We start from the raw sequence: 16,991 nt of genomic DNA, 5'->3' as shown, positions 1-16,991 counted from the left end.
AACCGGCAATTGCTTTAAATAATGAACCATTCGTAACAGGGCTCTGTGTTGGACCAAATTATGGGACCGATAATAAATTTAGCAAATTGTTAAAGCCATGAAATAATAAAATTTCAGTTTATTTATTGGCGCGTTTATTGCTGGCAATAAAGCGGGGTGTATTGTTCAACCTTGTTGGTTTTAATACGAATGAGTACGGCTATTTTTAAACCAACAAAGTGGTTAATTGATGAGATTACTAGCCATGAGTATGCGGTAAACATACATTATTCCTTCGGAGTGGGATTATGCTTTACGGCATTTGGGGGGGGGGATAATTATATTGGCTCAGTTCTATGTATCTGAAAGGGAAGGCTGATAAGTAATGCCATATTGTACCAATTTGTTTCTGCATATTTTTGGTTCTGCAGGTGGCATTGTTACTGGCAAACACCCCCCCACCCAACGGAACACAGGGGGTGCTGTATACATCATTTTACCCGCCATGATTCTGGATGGTTTCCCAGATCAGACCCTCAATCTCTTCTTTTAAACAACAGCACAGCCACGAAGCAGAATGATAGCCGGCCGGTTATTTTCCTACACAAAAAACTCCAAAATCTAAAAACCCCTGGGATGCCAGAAACGCATGATTGGTGTAGTCGCTGGAACACAAAAGGTTAAGAATTAATCTGTGTTCACTGGAATGAAAATTGTTACGTTATAAACTCTTGGTAACAACAAACAAGAGCATTTCAACATTTTTATATCTATTTTTTTATGCTATTTTTGTATTTTTTTGCTATTTTGGGTAAGGGAGGGGGTGACTGGTGTGGCCAAAATGATAATTTCTGGATTATTGAAATATATATGGCTTTTGCTTTTTGATATACATTAATTACAATTTAAACAATTTGGGGTATAGCAGACTGTAACCTAAGATACACTAAAGGGCAAAAAAGCCTGATCAATAAATGACAAGCATGTTACACATAGTTTAAGCTTGAATGGTCTTGGAGCTTGCAAGTAACACTGTACAGTGACACCCCCTCCCACCACACCATACGCTGACACCCCAAACACCCCTCCAGCTTTACAGGTTCTCAGACAGGTGCAAGTATTTTTCATCCGTCACACTGGACAGATTGATTTAAACTTGTGTGTTCCTTATCACTATTCTAATAGCACCAATCAAGAGTTTTACTCTCCACACTATTTACTAAAAAGTTCTGTTTATTGTTGATCAGGACATTTCATACCAGACACAGACAGGCGACAATAATATAACGCCCTCTATAGTGTCTGATCGGAGTAAAGTGACACCAGTAATAGTAATAACTACTATTATTACTACTAATTATAATTTGTATAGTATAAGTAATAAAAAAAAAAGAACCGTGAATGTCATATTGGTATTTGTATAGATTGTACACAAAAAATTAAGCATTATATATTATAGTTTTATGCTTCATTTTAGTGCATTAGAACTTGTTTGTTTAACAGAATGTTTTTTTCTCCTTTCTGCATTTTTCTTGCTCATTATAACATCTTCTCTCGTACGTTTGTTAGCTGAACAGGAACACCTCTTGTACTGTCTCTTACCCTAAAGCAAAGCCTAACAATCCCATTGATTCTCTTTACACTTCAATGAGCTGGTTCAAGAGCACCATGCTGTCTCATCCCCAGCCATATCTGTTCCCGAAGGGCAAACTTCTGCTAGATTTCACACCTCCATTGGCTCATTGGGCATTCTGAATCAGACAGATCACAACACAACTTGCGCAGGAAATCATTATACAGCGAGTTAACTTTTATCAACTTTCATTCAATTAATGTTTTCGGCAACACAACATGTTTACTTGATAAGGAGCTTAAAACACAACCAAGTTATTAATTTATATTTGGATTTGCTGATTGGAAGCCAACCAAAAAAGAGAAATGGCCGCACCGATGCTAATGATCTCCGGGAAACATTTGTAGCGTGTAACATGTAAGTGGAATACATTGTCACACTCGAGGAAAAAGGAAATGGCACCTCCACCCAATATGGCTCCCTCCAGAACCCAAAATACACAGACTTTGCCTCAAGTGTCTTTTAATTAAAAAGAAAATAAGGAAGCTTTGTTAAGTTGTGCTCTGGGATTTTGTTTATTACTCTATAAATTAACATATTAGTGCCTTTGTCTATTTTTGTTCTTAAATGTCTTCTGCTCTACAACTAAATATACATTATTAGTTTCCTGAAACAAAATGGAATATTTGATTTGCACAATATTTTATGTGCTTTAATATATAATATATATACGGGGGGGGTAAAAATATATAGAGAGAAAGAGATAGGGATAGATTAAGAAAAAGAGAGGGGGAACTAGAGAGGAGAGAGAGATTGAGGGGAAGAGAGAGCAAAATAGAAAGAGAGAGAAAAAGAGAAGAAAAATATAGCAAAATAGAGAAAGAAAAATAAAAAACCCAATAAGTTCACAGATACATGTTTTGGGGTATTGTTGAAAAAAAAACTATTTACACAAAGCCAATATTCTTGCAAATAGTATAAATACAATTTAAGAACATATATCCCCGGTTTAAATATTGGGGATTCAGCCCATCCTTTTTTAAGATAGCCTCCATAGACTGCATTAAAATGTGCTGTAGTGAAGATGGCAGCTGCGGAAGGGTAAGGCTGTGGGTTCTGCCCCTCTCAGGCCTAGGGCAGCACCAAAAGTAAATACACCACTTCATTTAATCCTGTTTTGTTTAGACTTAAGGACTGGAGCATGATTATCCATATTATGTCCTGATAGCTTAGCTATGTTTAGGGAGCACATGTGCAAAATAGTAGATGTAACGTGGGAAAAGTTGTAATGTGACATCATCATGCTGTCACATAAAGTATGCTGTCACAGCCCCACCCACCTGTGATATCTCTGTAAGAATTGTTGAGAAATCAACTTAACATTGCAAAACAGAACGCCAGCAGCTGCTTACACTTAATTTAAATTATTTGAAATCTAACCCTTTAAAATACACATTAAATCTGTGAAGTAACTAATACAGGGTCAACTCCCTCTTTCATGCTGGAGAAACTCGGTGGGGTTTGCCCATCGTAATACAGAGTTAAAACTCATCCCACCTTCAATAAACTCTACATTTTCTATATCCTATATCATTAATGTTCCATTTCCAAATTTCCATTGTGTCCTTAATCTCAATCACATCTATATTATTCATCTTAATTATGTTGCAGCTATATAAACCAATAAATTTTAAGTACATTCCTGCTATGGTAATTCGACAAATATTTTTTTATAATTTTTTTTTTTTTTTTACTTTTTTTTTTTAGCTAATTCCACCTTTAATGTGCTTTAACTCCTGGTGAGTGAGAAGGTGGAAAAAAACAGGAATTTGAATACATGTTTTTTATTCTATGGAACATATTCATTAAGCTGAAAATGAGACGTTCACTGGCGAGCCTTTCACATTTGAGCTAATGTTCCTTTCCACCTACTCTTCTGAATATAATACTAATGAATATTACCCGTATTATTTATAAATATCCAAAACCTGCCCTGAAAAACGTATCGAAACATGTTACATTTTGTTCCATTATTTTTTTTTTTTGTGGTCAGGTCAAAAGCAAAGTGTTCTGATTGGTTAAAAAACTTTGTTGCCATGCCATACATATCTTTTTGGGGTTTGCGTTATTAAAGAAGGGGTTGTTTTACCCACCATAACTTATGTAATCGTTATTAAAGAAAAGACAAAAGAATGACAGATCTACTGAATATTCTTTTATGAAAATGTCAAAAGCATATTTTTAACAATTATTTTACTTATGGCCACTACTAAATATATTTGATGAATATATATTTGATGAATATGAATATGAATATGAATATGTATATATTTTTATTTATGAAATGTATATATATATATATATATATATATATATTACTTATTTTTATTTATTTAACAGATGTATTTAGCACTTTACAATTTACAGTATAATAAAGGACATGTACAATAAGTCCAGTCGCAGTACGTAAAGTAACAGACATTTTGATCTAGGTACAAGAAGTATGAACATTTTAGGGACAATCTAGCCATCATATGCACTTTAATTCAGAGTGTTTTGTCTGCCACTGATTGGTTGCTTAATGCAGCCAATCTGTGGCAAGAATCAGTGGACCATAGAGGAGTGCAGCAGCAGGGCTGCAGTTTCTAACTCATTTACTGATTTCTTTATTTTTTTCATTTAAGAATGCATATTTAATTACCCACAGAGTAATATGCAATCTTCTGTTGTGGATACTACTGTACCTTTAGGAGATCCCTGCCCTTTAGAGCTTACAGTCTAAGCGATGGCTATTATTAAAATGCCTATTATAGTATAAATGTATACTGAAAATAAAAAAAGTTCATACAATAACCTCTCTACTTTCCAACCTAATTATTTTTTATGACAGGGTATATATTTATCTCATATGCCACGTTGAGGGTGTGAGGACTCATTTCATATCTGTAGAGAAACATTCTTTCGATAAGATCAGCAGTAAGACGGATAGACATATGGACAGTGCTAAAGTTAGGTGCTTACAAGTCGAGTGCCATATGAACATCTTTCTGCTTCATACCCTCCTCTAGCTTCAGAACACCAACCTTCTAGGACTGTCTATTTTTATGTATCTAACGTATATTGAGCTATAAAATTATTAGTCTGAAGTTGGCTTCTATTAAGGATCATAAATCTTGGCAGATTCCCTACAGTCTGTTGCGGTTTTTCACTGCCAGGAAAAGTTGTCTGAACTCAAGATAAAGTAGAGCTTTATTGAGAAGCCTAACGGACCCTCGGCAAAGCATTGTGGGCTGAGAAACCCTGTCTAGCAGCCCAGATAATGCTCATGACAATAGCAACTCGTACAAAGACCTTGGAAACAATGCCATACAAATGTATCATCCAAATTACAGAAAAGGTTTCTGGGTAATGGAATAGTTATGGGTAAGTAAAGTTAGTTTGGTCTCCCTTTTTGGTGCAGTGTGTTCACTGATGAAAAAAAAAACGTTTCTGCACTTCTTTTTCTCTGCGGCTCTGTTTGCATTATTTTGGGGAGCGGTTGTCTTATTTGGAGGCTCAGCCCTGGGATGGAAATGCTCCAGGAAGCCAGGGTAAAGTAGCGGATCACCAGGAGACGCGGAGCACCAGAGAAGAAAGAAGAATGGAAACTCAGAGAAGAAGAAAATAAGCTGAGAACAAGAAGGGGAGATTGTGGAAGAGGAGGACGAAGGGAGACATTGAGAGAGTGTGCAACAGAGAGTGTGAGAGAGGGTGTTAGTGTTTTATTTTTTCCAGACATATTTAGAAGTTCTGACACAAATTGAGCGCCATTGAATCGCCCTGGTTGACGTGGGCACCATACTAGAATAAAAACACCTCTTTGAATACCAAAGATATGAACGACTCAAAGGGCTGCGTTCACCGGAACCACAATATTACCCTGACGTATTTTTTTTGTGCGCGCAAAATCACCGCACAGTCCGCAAGTTTCTTTAGCATATCTGCCGAGATACTCTAGGCCCAAATGGCCTCTATAGGCATTAGCTGACCCAAAAAATTGTTGAAGTAGAATATATCAGTCCGAAAACACATATATTTTGGAGAAAATAGAGCTGCTATACTTTTGAAAAGGATTCTGCGAAACAAATTTTTGGTACAAAGGCTCATTTTTTGTGAGAGTTTTAATTTTCCAAACATTCAATCTTTACCTTCTGTTACAGCGACAAATGATTAAAAAAAATAACCGTTATTACAATTATAATAACCTGATTCGTTTTTGTTAACGAGGGAAGGATTTTCCTGTCGCACTTCCTCAGAAGATGATGCTCTTTCAAGTTTAAATGTCCCCTTTTGCTAAATTCCCAGGAGAGGGAGCACAGAGCGCCTTCACCCTCTGATTCTACCGCATAGGGACTCGTCGCATACAAATATTCAAACAAACCCGCATTCAATAACAGAGTACATTAATAGAACGTGTAAGATCCATTCAAATCCTACTCAGCGTTTCCTTCGTCGGACTGACAACTGTGTCGTTGCGCCAGGCGAAATCCTTTAATGAAATTATGTTTGCTGAAGCATAAAAGGAAACAATCAAAATATATTTCAGGTCTGACACAAAACAAGCATCAAGCGGAAATATTAGATTTTGTTGTGTTAGATCTCGGCTTATGGAGGCTGAAAATAATAATAATAATAAAAAAAAAAAAAAAAAATATATATATATATATATATATATATATAAAAAGATAAAATAATAATAATAATAATAATAATAATATATATATACATATATATATATATATATATATATATATATATATATATATATATATATAAACCAGGACACAGAGAGAGAAGGTAGACTCATGAAAAGATAGACTTCGGCCTCCAAACCACGTTGCTTCTCTGATTGATACTTTTCAATTATGCCTTCGTATTTCACTGACATTTGAAATGCTATTTTTTTTCTTTTAAAAAAAACATTTTAATTTTTTTTTCCCCGTAGTGATAACTTCAAACGCCGCGGTAACCTTGTTTGGCGGCACTGGTAAATTGCTTCCTTGTACGACATAATAGCGGTGACAGCTTTTTGTAGGGAAATGAGTTCTCCAGTGGGACTTACCTATGATAAGCGTCCAGTTTTCAAATTGTATTTCTGTGTATCGGAATTAAATCAGGATTTTGTGCCTCTCTTCTGCCACCGCGCTGTTGTGGTTCCTTATATACCGATGACAAATAAGAATAACATAGCATCGTTTTCACTTAAATTGGATATAGGGTTATTATGTCTTTCCTTTTATTATAAACTATTAAAATCCCTCAATTTCATTTTTGGAAAAAAAAAAACAAACGATGATAGGCTTACTGATTTTAACCCTTCGACGGGAGAAAGGTTTATCTGTTTTTTTTCCCCCCTGAGAGCGACCTTATTGCGTTTAACGGATTAAAGAATAATGGATATTCCATTTCTTCACAGATTTCAGTGACAGGAAGGTATCAAATTCTAGGAAAGCTGCTCAAAAAAGTATTAAAGATGTGATATGACATAGCATATTACGTATCAGATGTTAATAAAGTGATTTCTGGGAAGGTGCATGTGGAGGAAGCTTCAAATATATCATACTGCATATAATATAAAATATTTGATTAATTATATGTATGTGTCTGTTGTTATTATTATTATTACTATTTATTGTTTGATATGGCGGCACCATATTCTGTAGCGCTGAACAATAGGTAGACAGGACATAGCAAGCAGTATATAACATAACAACTTGAGGGCCCCTGCTCAAAGGAGCTTACAATCTTCAAATAAATATATGAATATATTTACATGTCCCCCGGCTGTCCCGATTTAGGCGGGACAGTCCCGATTATCGGTCTCTGTCCCGCTGTCTCACCCATCCCTTCCTCTGTCAGGGGCAGAGGAAGGGTGAGGCGAGATCCGTACTCACCTCAGGTGCAGCTGCGGGGGGGGGGGGTGCACAGCCGCTCGATCAGCAGCTGCAGCCTGCAGAGTAGTTGGGAGATCACGATCTCCCTCTGGTCGGCTCAACATTAGGGAGCGCGAGGTCTGTCACTTCAGACAGACAAATAATGCCGAGCGCAGGGATATGACGTCATCCCTGCGCTCTGCAGCTATAGCCGACACGTAGTGAAGAGGGAGCAGTAAAGCTGAAGGGACAGACCTCGCACTCCCACCACAAGATACAGGATGAAGGCTGGAGGAAAAAGGATGGAGGAAGAGGTAAGAGATGGGAAGGAGTGTAAGGGCAGTGTATGTGTATGTATGTGTTTGTAAGCTTGTGTGTGTGTATAGGCCAGTGTGTGTAAGAGCAGCATAGTTATTTGTTAGCTGGTGTGTAAAGGCAGTGTATATGTGTGTGTAAGGGCAGTGTACATGTATATGTGTGTGTGTGTAAGGTCATTGTATATGTGTGTGTGTAAGGGCAGTGTACATGTATATGTGTGTGTGTGTAAGGGCAGTGTATGTGTATATATCTGTGTGTAAGGGCAGTGTACATGTATGTGTGTGTAAGGGCAGTGTACATGTATGTGTGTGTGTAAGGGCAGTGTACAAGTATATGTGTGTGTGTAAGGGCAGTGTATGTTTATATGTGTGTGTGTAAGGGCAGTGGATGTGTATATGTGTGTGTAAGGGCAGTATATGTGTGTGTAAAGGCAGTGTTTGTGTATATGTGTGTTTATGGGCAGGTGTGTGTAAAGGCAGTGTGTAAGGCTAACATTAGCCCTTTTTAATTAAGAAAAATCTCTGCTGTTGTGGACTACTCTTCCAATGATGCTCAGCCAGCATTATGGTGGACACCTGGCTGGCTGAGAATCATGGGAATTTTAGTTATCTGCAGCTTTACTGGTGCTGCACTTCTCAGCATCCTGGAAGTAGTATGTCTTGCTGAGCCTCATGGGAATTAAATTCAATCTGTTGGTTATTTTTAATATGCATGACTGTGCTGACAAAAATAAAGCCTGTTTTAAGATGGCTAATGTCATCTTCATATGAAGTATGCACAGTACCCAACAGGACTCTTGGACTGTGTGCAAGAAAATAAGTAGATAAGGGCCATTCTGTGAACAAAACGTCTTTCCTGAATCTACCGGGAAAGTCCCGACAGCTGAGCTAATGTCCTTTTTAGTTGGACTGCTATCAGTTGTAAATGCACAGGCCCACTATAGGACTCTATGCATGCAGAAAGAAAGGGGTAGATATGAGTTTCCTATGGACCAGTAAAGGCCATGACTTCTGTGGGGCAAAAAAGGGCAGTTCCCCAAGGGGTCGCAAGGTGGGAGGCGTGATTGAGCATGCAATTCCCCAGGCGATATCATCCCTAATTCAGGTTCAGGGGTCAATGTTAATGAGTAGACAAAAATTAATCTTCTGACAACTAGCAGCAATATACACTATATTTGAAACATTACTGTTCTTTTAAATCTATATGGAAATCGGAATTACCATATTGTTATTTTATCTGGTTTATAACGTGACCTGAGATTTCCTTTTCATACCCAGCTGTCTTTATATACATCTCCGAACTGGCAAGCGCCCAGAATGCCTTTACTAAATTGAATAGCTACATAGCAAATTGTCAATTCAAATTTACAAGAACAAACAAATATTCAATTTTTTTAATCTTTAAAGAGGTTACAAGTCTTTTTACGCAAATATAAAGATCTTTATCAAAGTGATTTGTACTGTGCAGCTTAGCCTAAGTTGATCACAGAGGAGAGAGCGAGAGAGAAAAGGAAAAAAAAAATCTTTCTTTTCAAACAAAGCACACGCAGATTGTAAGTTTCTATCCTTTTTTTTTTTTTTTTTTCCCGTACGATTTTATAAAAATGCTTTGAAAACCCGATTTTGCCACTTTACAATAAACTGGTCTCTCCTTGTGTTCTTGAAATGTCATTATCTGTGAAAAATGTTGAATACAGAAGGGCAAGTTAAATCCTGCCATTGAGACAGCAAACAGCTTTAGCCAAATGTATTGGCTGAGGATTAAAAATGCATCAAGCATGTATTTGTCTTCTCCACGGAAATCTCTTATTAATAGTTTAAAAAGTGAAAAAGCTTACTCGCGTTCCATTGGAAATCTAGTATTTTCTAAATGCGTTTAATGTGCGAAATTGCAGGACGCCAATGTACTCATTAAATCTCTTTTGCAGAATAGTTTCGAGTTATTTTCCCATAAGTGGACTATAAAAACACGCAGCGATATTAATAAGACCGACTCTCGGAGGTGCATCAGTCTAATAAGATTAAGGGTCCTGTTTTCCATTGGCTCCTATGTGTACGGTGAAAATCTTTGGAAGCAAACATTACACTCCTTTCCTTTATCTTGAAGGTCAGTTGCTTCTTGGTTTCTGCACGGGATATAAGAATAGAAAAAGGGATCAGCATTTATAATGCGCTAATGTATAGCGTGGCGCTGGTGTGCATTGCAAAGGCACCAGAGCTGATATGTTTTAAGAGGACCCATGCATGCCAGGTTTTTGGCACGGTTGTTTAAAGGGACAGTTTAATGTCCTTGCCATCCCCACTATTGAAGAATGCTTATTACAGAATGTAGAAGACACAGAAGATGCAGCCCTGCTGCTGCACTTGTCTTCCTCTTACATAGCCTGACTATTCTTGCCACTGATTGGCTGCAAAGTGCCCCCATTGAAGTCACTTTCCACACATATACATCACCTGGATCCCTTTATTCTTAATAGATGTATTAATTCTCTATGGTTGAATTGCACAATCAAAGGACAATATTGTTTCAAGCTTCTTAAGTCTTGATGCCAATTAATTCCATTTCCTTTCAAGATGTGATTCAATAAATGTTAGTTACAGCTTCTGGGAGTATCAGTTGTATCTACAGGTGGCCATAATTTGGGTATGTTCTTCAATTTTAGGACATTACTCTGGGGATGTAACCTGGATTTATCACAATATTACTTCACAATTACAAAATGTATTCAAAAAATGAAACATATGACCATGGACCGTCTTACCCTGTATATACACAAGGAACATGGCAAAGCCCATGGTGCATCCAGAGCCTAGTCTTGGGAGGAACATGGCCAAAGGAAGAGCATTGCACGAGGTCATGTGATGTCACGCTACCTGCACATTGTTGAGGATATTTTAAATGCCAACTCCCAGCTTCCCCTGGACTTAGGACCCATTTGGGTCTTAAGACCTGGAACACAGCTTCTAATACAGCTCCAATAAATCGAGAAAATCTATGGTCACATCAAGTCAACGGATTCTTTCCAATCGGCATTTTATTAATTCAAGAGAATTAAGAAAAAATATAAATACTATCTCCTTTAGGGTAGGAGAACAGAGACGGTTTGGCAGCCATCGTCAATGTGTGCCCTAATTTTCCGACATTCAAAAAAAAAACAAGGGTTAAACACAATAAAAAGGGTTATTGATTAATTAAATGATTAATTAAGCTTAGTGTAGATTGTTACTTTTAAGCTTTTGGAATCCGTTTTTGGACTAAACACATTTTTTCATACTATGTATAAAGTATAGCTGCCAACAATCCATTGGGAGTATGTGGAAATGTACATGCGCACCCACATTAATTAACTAACTGGGACAGTTACCATCTATGTCTTAAAGATGTAGGACCGTTCTATAAAGGTTCATGCGTGTTCAAGAAAAGAAATGAATCGGCTGGTACTTTATTCATGACGGCTGACGCATTTTACAGGTCACACCTAAAGCATTTACCTATTTACTAAAGAAAGTTTAAAGGGACAATTTGTGGACAAATTAGCTTATAAGTACAAATTAGAAGGTTTTTCTTAAATATTGCTTTTAGAATGTTTTCTATTAACCCATGGTGTCATCATCAAAGATATAGTCAAATAAATAGGGGCTATGCCAAATAAATATTATATGCGGATTAGATTTAAATGACCGGATTTAATAGGAAATTACTTTTGTCATCAATTATTACTGGAAACATTCTATACTCTATCAATGTAACAAACAGACATCGAGGGGCTAATGAGGCTTGCAAGGAGACATGTTTTGTTCCTATGTCTTACTATTGATAAGCATAATGGCCGCTGTTGATGACCCGTGTTAAATGACATCACGTTCAAGGTCCTTTAATAGTTTGTAAAATGATTAAAATCAGCCACGTTTTCTGTTGACATCTGATAAAATTACCAGTTTAATAGCCTGGCCTGATAGAGCTTCCTAAACGCATAAATAATATTAGATTGTGTTATTAGCAATCAAAGCCAGTGTAATATCGGGGGGCAGTTAATGACCCTAAATACCCCAACATGGCAGCACACAGACGCATGCAGGAAAAGAATACAATATTTTGGTAAACAAATCTAAAAATTTAATTGAAATAATATTTATTTGGTTATTTTTAAGAATGACCATGCTTTCAGTGACCGAGTTCTTTATGAATATGATATGCAGGCAGTCGTTTTTCGCCCCAATATCCCCATTTTTATACTTAATAAATCCGGGAGCACAGAGGTTAAGCGCACACTGCTCATTTCTGGCTCCCCATAGAGCACTCACGTCTTTGGGCATCCTAAGGAGCGATCAGTGAAGCTTCTCTTTATAGTCTATTAAAACACAGATGTTCATCAGTTACAATGCTAAAACCAATCTTGCAATTTAAAATAGTGTTGTGCGCATTATCAGCCTAAATGTCTGAAGGTGCCGTTCCACTAAGACAAAACGTTAATGGCGCTCTTGGGTACGTTGAGCGAATAAAACTTAGCAGCTCTGTTATTTTGTTATTTTGTCCATAGGTCACGTAATAACAAAAACTTAAAAAACCCTTTTTTTTAGAATTTATAGAAACAACCTGTGCTCCCTTCCATTTAAGTAAAATGGCCTTATTTGCTATACAATTCTATGTAATTTCCTAGAAGAAATCGGGTATCGGATCTTAAAACAGCACCCCGGCCCTATTTCATGTTATAGGCATAATGGAGGATATTAAAGCATGCAGGTTGGAACATGTATTTTTTAGTCATTGGAGTCTTCTGTCTCACTTAACTCCTCCCTCAGCTGTCTGTACTGAAAGCAAGGAGCATACCGAGGTACGCTTCTCGCTGACCTCCTATTAAAATCAGTGGGATTGGCAGCAGCCAATCACGTGAATGCAGTCTGAAGTTATGCTAGCATGCGATTGGCTGATGCCCCAGCAACTTCAATAGTAGTCCCACTGAGCACACCTCAAGCCTTAAAATGCCGCTCTATGGAAACTTGAAATTTGCTTAATCTTCCATAGTCTAAATTTATTTTAAGTTTAAAAAGTTGTTTTATAAGACTTTTTACATTTTCTTTTCAAACATACGCTCTATACAGTTAGCATACAGCTAACGATCAATTAAAAGGGTAAAAAATATATCTTTTCGAGGTTTCCTAGCACCCTTTTTTTTTCTCTTTCCTCTCTATAATCAACCTCATCACATGAAATGTATTGCTACGGGGATTTAATATATTTTTGCATCTCATTGAAAGCGACTCTCATATCTAATTTTTGACTGTGGTCACCTGGGCCTCTTCAACACTTCAGGTAAATGATATTACTCCTCATTCAATAACAGCAGGGGAAAAAAAAGAAAAAGAAAAAGAAAAAAAGCTAGAAGCTTAGCGGGGAAACTGTGTCAATTATACGTGATATCCGCAGAAAGTAATAAACCCTATCAGGGCTGCCGAGGAAATGAATGGAGAGAAGTCAATCATTGGAAAACATTTTAAATGAAATTTTGGTACATTCCGCAATTCATTATTATCCCGTGTCATTAATACATAGCCGCGTTGTACTAGAGGGAATTTGAATAATAGGCACATTGAGCGCACCTTGGCGTGGGGTCTGACATTCGGAGAGAAGGAAGGTTATGTCATTATTTGTCAGGATACAAAAAATAAAGGGTGGCTGGGGTCGGTGCTAAGAGGCTAAAAAGTGGGAAAATATACAAAGACCAGTTGTTATTTTTAATACGAGCTATAATGTACTGTGAGTGGTCAGCAGGAATATCGCTACAGAAGCCGTAGAGAGGTTGGAGCACTGGGTCGTGTATATGTATTTTTTAAAGAATGGGTGGTTAGGTGTCTGTTGTCGACGAGCATAACTGCCAACTTTCTAAACGAGCTGAACTTTCTAAAATATAATAATAATAATAATAATAATAATAATAATAATAATATTGTTATTATTACTGATAGTAGTACTTTATTGTTATTATGTATTATGTATACTTTACGTGCATGTCCATTTGGTACTGGGTCAAGAGCTGGAATAGATTTCAGAACAAGTGTAGCAAATTTTGGACTGTTGGCAGCTATGAGCATAAAACGCAGCGTTTCTTGTGTTTTAGGAGAATTGTGACCGTGTGCAAGGGGTGTGAGGGATATTTCGATGCCCTTCCTGAGGTCACATAAAGAATGAATCCATAGCACATGAAGATCAGAACCTCCATTTCCATACCGGAGGCTGGCTTGGTATTCCGTGATGATTTGTAATATCGAGGCTGCCTTAGCTGCTGGGAGTTTAAGTCCAGAGGTCTCTGCCAGTTACTCTAGGCATCTTTTCCATTCCCCACATAAGGAAAACCTGCTTATTAATGTCTTATTATATATTTTATATTTATTTTGCGACTTATTATCTGCATCACAAACCTTTACAGTTTGCTACATGCGCTGCGTTTACGACGTAGCGAGAATCCCTTTTTTTTTTTTTTTTTTTTTTTTGTATTTTACTGTTAATAGAAATAGACTGCGGGCTTATGGGCCGGTCCTGCTATACACAAGCTCAGGCGTCCCGAGAGGGTTTCAATGTGGTTAATCTTGCTTGCAGCAATTACCGTGGGCTGCCGATAGATTTCCTGAATAATGCAGATAACCCGACAGTATTAGTCGAAATTCTGTGGTATCCACACAGATGCGTTAATGTGAATGCACGCACACAAACACGCGCACGGGTCATGATTACAAATCAGCTTCCCCCGAGGACCATCATTTAGTCAGTAAAATTTTAAGTGAGAAAAGTTGAAGAAGGCTTCAAGCTGTTGAATATTCATGATCCCTTTTCCTTCTATGTTTTCCCCTCTGTTCGGGGACAAAATCCCAGCCCTTAACCACCTGCAGATGAACTTTTTATGCTTTGTATTCGAGAAATATTTTAACAAAATAAAACACGCCTCAGTATTATACTTTTTTTTTTTACCTTGTACTTTTAAATCCTAAAATTAACATTCACATGAACAAATTTGGCGTTTGTCGAATTAATTCAGTGGGTCGCAGGGAGTGAGTGAGGAGGGCGAGATTTACATTGCGCGTGTCCCCAGACACACAGACGAATGTCCCCAAAACAAAAATTAAAACATTTAACGACTTTCTTGACAGGATCGCGCATGTGGAATCTTTGGAAATAGACGGAGGATAACGGGACAAATGTATTGGCAGGTGGGACACACAATGCCACTAAAAATATGCCAATTTAACCACGTGCCTAATCTGATTTGTGGAAAGCATGTTAATTAATTTATTATCATTAGAACAGGGTTCAGGCTCCATAACTGGTGAGTGACTAGAGCTCCTGTGGTCGTCTACCCTTACTATATAGGAAATGGTGGAGGATCGTAGGAGTCCAACCTCATATAAAGGTGAAGAACCTTGGGATGTCTACCACAAGGAGCAATGGTTGAAGTTATTTCTATGATTATAAAAGCATGGCCCTAAAATGTTTGGCATTATAATCTCATACAACCAAAATGTCCCTGTCCTCCCTTGATGTCCTTCTTTTCTTGGGGCTCAGAATGTTTGCTGGGTGTGAGGATATCACAGGGTTCTACAGCCTCAAAGGTCATTTCAAATGTTTGGAGAATTGTGATTTCCACAAATGAAATACTTACTGTTTTTCTTTACTGATTTAATTATGGATTATATAGGACCAGCTCAGCCCTTCTTGCTGCTGGAAACTTGGCCAGCGTTGACCCTACGTAGCTCTACCTGAGTCCAGCAAGACCTCCAACCATCAGTCAAAGAGGAGGTAGAAGCATCGTACACAACGTAGCTGCTGACATAGAAAAAGGAGTGTCAGCATATGTATCAGCATTATTTCTGCGTGAAGAAAAGAAGCAGGCTTGTACACATTACTCTTTAGTTATAAAAAGCGTTGAGGCAAGATATCTAATCCAATCACATTAATGTAGCCTTTAGCCAATGATCTATTGGGAAAGTACATGGATGAAGGATTTCAGGTTACAAGAGTCAGATTTGATCTATGCATTGTGTTGGTTGATATTAACAAGTATAGATAAACTACACAAATATCAGAAATGTTCTTCTTTGGCCAATGTGTAGGCATAATGCATGGCCTTTGCATATGCCAGCCAAGAGAGCACTCCATACATGAGATCACGAGAATCCAGGTTGTTAGTATATATATATATATATATATATATATATATCACAGTCCGTCATGCTGAAATAGAAAAGTGTCTTCCGCAAGCTGGTGCCAAAAAGTTGGAAGGAAGGGGTACATACTAAGACATTTTGGACAATGCTATGCTTCTAACTTTGTGGGAACAGTTTGGGGAAGACCCTTTTCTATTCCAGCATGACTGCGCCCCAGCACAAAAAGAAAGCTCCATAAAGACATGGTTGGATGAGTTTGGGGTGGAAGAACTTGACCGGCCGCACAGAACCCGGACCTCAACTCCATCGAACACCTTTGGGATGAACCGGAACGGAGATTGGGAGCTGGGCATCTCGTCCAATATCAGTACCTGACCTCACAAACGCTCTACTGGATGAATGGGCAAAAATTCCCACAGATACGCACCAAAAGCCTTCCCAGAAGAGTGGAAGCTGTTACATAGTTACATAGTTCATAAGGCTGAAAAAAGACCTAAGTCCATCAAGTTCAAGCCTTCTACCTAACCTTCCTATTCTTGATCCAAAAGAAGGCAAAAAACCCCCTAATTCAGCTATTTCGAATTCTGCCATCAGGGGAAAAAAATTCCTTCTTGACTCCAAGAGGCAGTCGGATTTCTCCTTGGATCAAGAAGCTCTAAAATATTAATGTTATTCTATTTATATCCCTGTATATCGTGCCTTTCTAAGAAAATATGGAGGCCCCTTTTGAAGGCATCTAATGTATTGGATAACACCTCCTCCCTTGGAAGTGAATTCCATATCTTTATTGTCCTCACTGTGAAGAATCCCTTCCTTTGTCGTCTATGAAACCTGCGCTCTTCCAGTCTCAGAGGGCGACCTCTTGTTCTTTGTATATTTCTGTTAATGAACAGGTCACTGAAGAGCTCTTTATATTGGCCCTGCATTTATTTGTATAATGTTATCATTTCCCCTCTGAGACGCCGTTTTCCTAGCGTATATCATTTTAACTTTTTTAGTCTCTCTTCATAACTAGTATCTCCCAATCCCCTTATTAACTTCGTAGCCCTC

Source organism: Spea bombifrons, chromosome 9 (genome assembly GCF_027358695.1).
Source record: "Spea bombifrons isolate aSpeBom1 chromosome 9, aSpeBom1.2.pri, whole genome shotgun sequence".
Classification (NCBI taxonomy): Eukaryota; Metazoa; Chordata; class Amphibia; order Anura; family Pelobatidae; genus Spea; species Spea bombifrons.
The sequence above is the reverse complement of the archived record's forward strand: the minus strand, read 5'-3'. Positions refer to the sequence as shown.